This window comes from Notamacropus eugenii, chromosome 4 (assembly GCF_028372415.1).
Source record: "Notamacropus eugenii isolate mMacEug1 chromosome 4, mMacEug1.pri_v2, whole genome shotgun sequence".
In the NCBI taxonomy this organism is placed as follows: Eukaryota; Metazoa; Chordata; class Mammalia; order Diprotodontia; family Macropodidae; genus Notamacropus; species Notamacropus eugenii.
Window position 1 is genome coordinate 74,455,215 of NC_092875.1, and position 9,570 is coordinate 74,464,784.

Consider the following 9,570-nt stretch of genomic DNA (forward strand, 5'->3'; position numbering starts at 1 on the left):
AAAATTAGAAAAGAATTAGGTAAATGGGGAAAAAAATCTCTGCAGCAAGTTACTTTGATAAATGTCTCATTTCTAAGATATATAGAGAACTGATTCACATTTAAAAGAAAAAGAACTACTCCCCAGTTGGTAAGTGGTCACAGTATACAAATAGGCTATTTACAGAGGAAAAACAGCTAAAGTTATCAACTTTGCTGTTTAGTCATTTTTCAGTCATGTCCAACTCTTTCTGACTCCTTTTGGAGTTTTCTTGACAAAGTTAGTGAAATGGTTTGCCATTTCCTTTTCCAGGTCATTTTACAACTGAGGCACATAGGATTAAGTGACTTGCCCAGGGTCACAGAGTTGGTTAGTATCTGAGAACAGATTTGAACTTAGGAAGAAGAGTTGTCCTGACTCTAGACCCTGCACTCTATCCACTACCCAGACGCCAAGTTATCAATAGCCATATGGAAAAATGTTCTAAATCTAATAAATAGAGAAATACAAATTAAAATAATACTGATATTTTCATCTATATATCCATCCACATATCCACCCATCAGATTGGTAAAATTGACTGAAAAGAGAAAAAAAGTTCTGGGGGGGATGTGGAAAAACAGGCATATTAACATACTGTTGCTGGAGCTACCAACTGGTCTAGCTATTTTGGAAAGCAATTTTGAATTATGCCCCCAAAGCTATTAAATTGTGCATAATCTTTGACCCAGATGGCTAAGGAGGAGAAAGTGAGGCTGGTAACCTAGCACAGTTCTCCCTCACTCAAAACAAAGTCAAGTGCAAGTCATGTCATCATTTCTCTGATGTCATGATCTTTGAAAACAAAAGATGAACACAATCTGTGAGTAGACTGAGCTACCTGAGTGGGGACATAGCTAGCTGAGTAACTCAGCTCATCCTCTCCCTTCTGTCTCCCTCTCCCCTTCCTTCTCCTCTCCAAAGCAAGGTAATTTTGGATGACTAGAGGCTGCCCAGTTAACTTGGGGTTTACTGGAGAAATCTTTCTATCTTTCCTTCTTTCTTTCTTTCCTTCTTTCTTTCCTTCTTTCCTTCTTTTTCTTTCTTTCTTTCCTTCTTTCTTTCTTTCTCTCTTTTCTTTCTTTTTTATTATCAATAGTGTTTTCCTTCCTTTCCAGCTTGATTTAGTTATTTTTTCTTTTGCTCATTAAAGGGCCCATCCCCTGAATACTCCTTAAAGAGGCCTATTCACTGAATGGGCATTACTTCCCTCTAAGTGAGTAACTGAAAAGGGCTTAACCTAAAAGGCCCTCACCTCTCCCATTGCATTCTGAGCCATCTCCAGTCATCCTGAAGAATATCTATCTGGTCTCTGGATTTGGATGGCTCTGGAGGAGAAGTGAGGCTGCCGACCTGCACAACTCTCCTTCCCTCAAAACAAAGTCAAGTGCAAGTCATGTCATTATTTCTCTGATGGCGTGGTCTTCTTTGGCAAAGAAGGACGAACACAACAACACCACAACAACAACACCACTACTAGGTCATACACCAAAGAGATCAAAGAAAGAGGAAAAGGATCCATATGCGAAAAAATTATTATTGAAGCTTTTTTTTATGGTAACAAAGAATTAAAACTGAGGGGGTCACCATCAACTGAGAAACTGCTAAATAAATTGTAATATATGAATGCAATGGAATACTATTACGTGACAATAACAGCAACATTGTAAAGACAAACAACTTTGGAAGGATTAAGAACTCTGATCAACACAATGACCAACCAGAATTCCAAAAGACTCATGATGAAAATACGTTACTCATTGGCCGTCAGAGAATGAATGGGCTCAATGTGGACTGGCACTTATTTTAGACATGGTTAATGCAGGAATTTGTTTCACTTGAATATATATACATACATACATATATACACATGTATATATGTGTGTATTTGTTACAAAGGTATTTTTTTCTTTTTCAGTGGGGTCAGGAGCAGGTAAGGAGAAAAAGAGATGGATTTTTGTTAATTAAAAAATAAAATTTAATTTTAAACAATTTAAATGCTGTGCTAAAAAAAAAAAGCATTGTTCTCTTAGTTTTGCTCCTCTCTGCATCCATTCACACCCATCTTCCCAGGTTTCTCTGAATCCATCTCTTTCATAATTTCTTATAGCACAATAGTATTCCATTATATACATATATTCGTACACAAACATACATACATATACATGTATATGTATGTTGTATGTGTGTATAAACACAATTAGTTTGGCCATTTCCCATTTGATGGAAACCCTTTTATTTTCTAGTTCTTGGCTAAAACAAAAAGTGTTGCCATAAATATTTTCTTTATGCTTAGGTTCTTTCCCCTTCTCTTCGGTGTCCTTGGAGTATAGCCTAGTAGTAGTATTGCTGAGTCAAGGAGTATGTATAGTTTGGGCATAGAGCCAAATTGCTTTTCAGAATGGCTAGACAAATTCCCAACTCCACCAATAGTGCACTCCTTTGCCTGTGTTCCCACTTTCTTTAGTGTGCCCCCAGAAACTTCACTGTGAGGAACCTCATTATCACGCAAGAATCAGCTTTGACAGTCACACCTCAGCAACATTTTCTTCTCCTCTGTTTGGGGGTGGAAGGAAGAGCCGCTCCCAAAAGTTTCCCTAAGGAAGTTGCCCAGGGCAATTTATCTGCTACCCAACTGCTTGGCTTTGGACTTTTCCATCATGACCCTAGTCAGATACTTTCTCCTTCCTTTTCTTTTTGTGTATTGTCTTTCCACATTAGATTGTAAGCTCCTTTCCAGTAGGACCAGTTTTGTATTTGTGATCCCTGCACCGTGCACCTTATAAATGTTTTCTGATTGACTGACTGACTTTTTTATTATCTTTCTCATATATGTAAGGTAGAATCTAAGTTAAAACCATCAACTACTGGGATACAATTTCTTGTGCACATGTTCAATAGTGTGTGACTTCAGGAATCCTTCTGGGTGTTCTTTCAAGCAGTACAGGCTGTATTCTTTCCACATGTCAAAGGAGTTTGGAGTTGGTGATCCATTTTCTATCAATGAGCCTCAATTTCTTGGGTAGACAGACTGTCCTCCTCAGAAGCACAGTCACTGTTGCTCTCCAGGATCGTATTCAAAGCTTTGTCAGCCTTCTAACGTTCTATATGCTTCCCAAAGGCTACTGTGATAGGCCACCTAGTGGTCATCTCTAATAGCAAGATCATCTCATTACCACAATTTAATTGGACTTTACTTTTAATGACCAGTTTGCGAAAAGAGAGGGAAGAATGAGGTGAGAGAAAAGAGAAGGGAGTTTGGAAAAGGTGGATTAAGAGGAGAGAGAATGACCTAATAAGATTGGGATGTGAAGAGGCAGTAATGGATGGAAACTACAATGAATAGTTAGATGAAGTGATATCTTAGAGAATAGGGATACATAATTATATTTAATAGTAAGAAAAGAAAGCAATTCATTTACAAACTATTGGAAAATCAGTGAATAAATTATGATTTTCCTGCCTTACTAACTTGTGAAACTGGGCAAGTCACTTAACCTCTGTTGCCTCAGTTTCCTCTTCTGTAAAATGGGAATAATATAACAAACAGCACCTATCTCATAGGGTTGTTGTGATGATCAAATAACATACCATGACACTCTTCTTCCACTATAAGAGAGATTCCCCAGTCAACTTGTTGATAACTTGTAGTGAGTCTTTGGGAGGCATTTGAGAGGCTTCTCCTCCATGCCTATCTCTGCATCTCCTGTGGATAGGTCTGCATTTGCTGTGTGTCTGCTTTGTCTTTAAAGGGTGATGCTCCTCCTATCTTGCTGGTTTTGCCTACCTTGAACTATCTAGATGTTTTCCACTAATAAATATAGCACCTTCACTTACTTTAAGTAGAGTGCGAGTAATTGATCAACCACTCTGTCACACATATACATACCCACACACACCCATCCCTTTATACTAACATTGGCAGTTGCATTTTATCCGAATTGTATCTTCTTTTATTGTGGTCCTGATCTGGCTTAATTCCCTCCAAGTCTTCAGGCTTTCTTCACATTTTCGTATTTATTTTTCTTTATGATATGACAATAATCTATTATGTTCAAGTACCACAGTTTGGATAGCCAGTTCCTGGTCAATGAGAACATATTTTATTTTCAGATTTTTGCTTCCCCAAAGTGCTGCTATGAATATTTTGGCATTTCTGAGCCTTTTTTTTTTTCTGTCTTTGACTCTTTGGGGTTTAGGACTTGGTAATAGAATTGCTGGGGCAAAGTATCTGGACAATTTAGTAACTTTTCTTATAGAATTCCAAATTGTTTTACAGAAATGTTAGATAAATCCTGGGACCTATAACCTGAAATATTTATCGTCATTTAAAATTTGATGGCTATGAGGTGGTACCTCAGAATATTTTAATTTGTAATTCTCTTATTATTAGTTATTTAGAGCACTTTTCCCATATGGTGATAATTTACAAGTTGAAAATCAATAGTTTTTGGAAATTGTTCATATCCTTTGGCCACTTATGTTATTGAGCAGTAGCTTTTAGGTTTTTGGATTTGTGTCAATTCTCTCTAAATATTTTGTATGGAAGATTTTTCTCAGAAATATTTGTAATTTTCTTTCCAGTCTTTAAATCAACAAGAATGTATTGAGCACTTAATTCTGTATCAGGAAATCTCTTTTTATTCTAGCTGCATTGATTATGTTCCTACAAAACCTTTTAAATTTTCTTTTTTTTAACCTTTTAAATTTTCTAATCAAACTTATTTATTTTGCTTTTTGTAATGGATCACCTTTTGTAATGGGTCACCTCTCATTTGCCTAGATTTTTAGCAAAGCATTTTATAAACTCAGTTTCCAGGGGAGTGCTACAGATACTATTAAACACCTGTAACACCTAGCTGCCCCTTCCCAATGATTAGAGCTACCTAAAAGTAAGCTATCAGTTCCAAGAGAACAGAGACTGTATTTTCTATGAATTTCAACTCTCCCTCATCACTGGGCTGTATAAGAGCAAGTATGTGATTAAAACTTACTGTGTCATGAAGAGGAACCTACATTTGAAGTCAGAGAATCTAGATTCCACTACTTACTAGCTGTGTGACATTTGCAAGTCCCCAAACCTTTCTGAACCTCAGTTTTTCCCTCTGCAGAATAAAGTATGAAGCTGTATTAGACGAAATCTTAGGTCTCTCTGCCTGGGTCCTCTTGTGTCCCCCAAGAAGCCACCTCGAGGAGACGCCGCAGGACAGCAGCCAACAGGCCAAGGCCAAGGCCACAGGCACAAAGCTTCTCTCACCAGCCCAACTCCTGGTGATCTCTCTCTGCTCTGCTGCAGGTGAAGAGAAGCTAACTCTCTCCAGGAGGAGACTCGTAGTTCGTGGAAAGGCTGAATCTGGAGTGTAGGGAAGGTCCTAGCCTTGGTGCCTGAATGTGGGTAGGGGAAGGATGGAGAACAGATGATGCCCATGGAGCTGAGAGTCCGGCATCACTCCTCTGTTTTACAGAAGAGGAAACTGTTGGCCAAAAGGAGGATCATAAGAACTTAAGCTCCAGATGTCCCAAACTGACTCATTTTTTTTTCTCACAAACCCTCCCTTCTCCAAACTTTCCCCATTACTCTTGAGGGAACCATCAACCTCCCAGTCACCTGGGAAAACTAAATGTCATCCCCAACCCTGCACTCTCTCACCTCCCACATCCAATCAACCACCATTTGTTGCTTTTACCTTCATAGACCTCCTCCTCAGCCTTGACACTGCCACTACCCTGGTGTGGGCCCTTATCATTTCATACCTGGACTATTACAAGAGCTTGCTGGCTGGTCTCCCTGATTTAAATCGCTTCCCACTCCAGTCTCTTCTCTACTCAGCTGTCAAACTGATCTGATCTTTCTAAATTGTAGATTTGACCAATGTTTCCCCATCCCTCTCTCTCTACTAATATGCTGCCTACATGATCAAATATATAATTCTTTGCTTGCTGTTTAAAGGTCTGGCCCCTTCCTACCTTCCTGGCTCTCTTACGCCTTACATCCTCACCCTGAAACATATTCTGTGATTCAGCATCACTTACCTCCTTGCTGTTCCACTCACAAGACATTGCTTTTACATCATTTTGTAACATGTAAAGATCTTATTCCAAGTTGGGACCTTTGTCCATTAACCCAAAAGAGTTTTAGTCTCATTTATCTAAAGGCCCTGGAAAACCTCACCTTGAAAACTCCTTTTTTTGTTTTTTTTTTTTCCATGTGAACTGGCTCTCCTAAGGTCCACTCTATCACTATGCCCAAGTCTATTCTACTTCCCACTCTTAATTCTATCAGTCCAAATCTCCAGTTTACTGGCCACTCCCATCAAGACCATTCCTGGAGCTCCCAGACCACCTGGGGCCACACACACCCCCTTTTTTTTTTTTTTTGTAAGGGATTCCTTTCCCTGAATCCTTCTGTAAATAAAATACAATTACAGTTAACTTTAAATCCCAATCTTATTCTATGGAACAATGATACAATATCTATTTATTCCCATTAGACTTAGAAAGAATGTTCCCAAGGATTTTATTTACCTCTTAGATCTTAAATTTGCCCTAAAAAGCCAATCACTGAAGATCATTTCTTGTACATTTTCAAATTCTCACCAAAGCAAGTTCTATATACAATCTCCTCAGCTGCTGGGGCTGCACTTGTTACTAGCCTGAGGACTGCTTCTTTCCCCACATATTCACACAATGTACCAGCTTTAGGTTTTAGCATTAGAATTACAAATGGCAAACATAATTTTTATAAGTGATAACAAATTGTTTTAGCTATGAACCCGAACAATAAATTTCAGATGACATCAATTGTATTTTCATATCCTATTAGAGAAACTAAATTCTCCCCACTTTTGTAACTTACAAATACAGATTGGATAGGTAGGCCTTCCAAAAACCCATACAAAAGATTTTACAAAGTATCTCTTAATACAGCAAATATTTCCTCTCTTACGAACAGTTTACAATTTATCACAATACCCTTGAAACTAATTGACAGAAATCACAAGACCTAAACCCACAGCCTTTTCACATTTGCCCATAAACTTTCTTTTACAAACATAACTTTAGAGTAAATGCTTGATTCATGGCAAAAACAATTTTAGCTAAGATTTCCTTTTCAACAGCAGAAATAAACTTTTAACATAATACATCCTCAGATGGAACAGGCTTGAAAATCACACCTATATATATACCCGTACATTTTTAAAGCGTTCTCATTTTCTTAAGAAGAATGCTACAAGGAAACTCTTATAAAAAAAATTCATAACAGCTCTTTTTTTTTTATAACCAATGTAAGTTTCAAATTATCAAATTTCTATCACATCTTTTTAAAACCCCAATCTATATGTAATAAATTACAAAATTTAAAATCATGTAACAGTTACATTAGATTAATGTTGCATCTAACAAATACCTATCCTTTTGTTACTGGATCAAACATTTTTGGCAGAAATGCTCCTGGGTGTCTCTGTCCTCCTCTTATTTGTGCCAGGATTCCCAAGGCCACCCCTTTCTGGCCCTCCCACTCTGCAAAGGAAAAGAAAAACCTAAACTTATCATCTTTTTACTTTAAATACATTGTCTGGCATCAAATATATTGATCTAATTAAACCTAAATTCAAAACTCTCAGCTCTAAGTTGCTTACTTGAGATTTTCTTTTACTTTCTAATCTTCTGCTTACTTACACCAAACTTTAATAAATTCTAACCTATCTTAAACATTAAATTAAGAATGACACATTCCTCCTATTCACAATTCCAAATACAACCAGAATGAATTCAATTAACTTTCTGTTATTTCCCATTACACTAAAATTTCTTCTTTTGGGTGAGGCAGGAAATGGTTAAATGGTTGCCAGCATGCCTCTTTGATCTGAGGGAAAAAGATAAATTCCCTCCCTCCCTTTTGTACTTCTTCTAAGCCTTCTGATTACACAGTACCCCTGCTCATCATCTCTACCTGCTTAAATTCTCCTGCCTTTCCCTCAAGCCACTTTGAAACTGCACATAACTTATTTCTTTCTGCTTATCCTACATTCTTTTACTTGCTGTTACCAACTATATAAACTGAACAGTAAAATAATTCTTTTCTCTCTTTCTCTCCCTCCTTGTCCCTCCGCCCCTCTGCAACTAGTATGGAGGGGTTGAAGAAGGGGAGTAAAAGGAATTTCAAGGACAGTTCAGCTCAGCCTTTCTGCTCCTACTGGCTGGCTGGCTAAATTTACAGCCTTATCAGATAAAAACAGAGACACACAGACTTTCATTCACACAGAAATACCAACACAACATATACAGACAAAACATTTAACAGAATAGAATAGTACATATAGGTTTAAATTTTTGGCAAACCCAATCCTCGGAGGAACCATATTTAGGCCAGATTGTGCCTCCTCCTCTGATATCTTTTCACCCCATATGAAACAACAATACTTAATCATCTTCTTCTTGTCCTTTCCTCTATAATTTGGTAATTCGTGCCAATTTTGTAATTGATTTCCCAGAGGACTATTTACCGGTATTTCCTGACTCCATTCCGAAGCTCGGTGGGGTTTGGACTGCCCCTTCCCCATTCTTTTGGTTGAGGGTTGTCACCAACACCTCCGAGTCTATGACTCAACAAATTTTGCTAGCTCCCTTGCTAGCTCTCAGTGGGGGTCGCCCACCCACCCACAGTCACCCAGCAAACGTTTTTGGGGGGGCCCTTCACCCTGGGGTCCTGCAGTCCACCAATTTGGTTGGGAGTCGTCACCTTCTCCCCGAGTCTATCTAAGACTCAACGAATTGACCCCCAGGCCCTCCCCGCGCTTACCGCTGGGTTGTACCTGTAGAAGTTGCCTGACTGCAACCTTCAACACCAACCGGTTGGCATTTTTACACACTTCACAGCTTCGGAGTCTTTGGAGTCCCTATCTCTATTCTTTTCTGTCTTCACTGAGTTCCTCTGCTTTGGGTCGTTACCTTGCAGAGAGGGAGGCCCAGCAGCCCTTTGCAAGGACGATGGGGAAATCTCCCCACAGGTGCCCAGTCTTTGAACTGAGCTGTCAGCCATTTCTCAGAAAGGTCACAGATCTCAGATGAGCCCCCAAACTGTGTGGGATGGCTCAGGTCCCTACATAAATCAATTACTCAGAGGCCTCTCAAAGTGATGACAGAAAAGAGATTTATTTGATTCTCGAGAATCTGGACAATCCTACAGCAGTTTGCCTGGAGTAGGAAAGCCAAAGACAAAGAAAAGGCAGTGATTTATATAGACTCTAACGCAAGTCCCTTCCCCCCCCCACTGACCATTATTCTCATTAGCTGAGAATATGATCTTACATTCTAGACACGAAATCTAACCAATCCCTTTTGAAATGAAGACATTGAAGAATTAGGTAAACTTTATCCAATCATTGAGACCCTAATGTACTACACAGTTTTATATCCTTATATGGAATTATTCTGTTCTAAAAATATAGTAACCTTGAGCCTCTCAGTCTTACCTCACCCCTGGGAGAAGAATTACAATCTGAGAACTCTTCACTAAACCTATCCCACTCACCACTGACGCTAGCTATG

The 9,570-nt window shown here is 38.7% G+C and overlaps 1 long non-coding RNA gene across 1 annotated transcript; it reads right to left on the reverse strand.

Annotated features, from left to right (window-relative positions):
- Positions 1–6,518: 6,518 nt before the first annotated feature.
- Positions 6,519–9,279, reverse strand: LOC140499938 (uncharacterized). Its single transcript, XR_011965593.1, has 2 exons — positions 8,822–9,279; positions 6,519–7,539 (listed from the first exon to the last, which is right to left on the reverse strand). It is a non-coding gene; the product is annotated as an uncharacterized lncRNA (long non-coding RNA).
- Between the last annotated feature and the right edge of the window lie 291 nt (positions 9,280–9,570).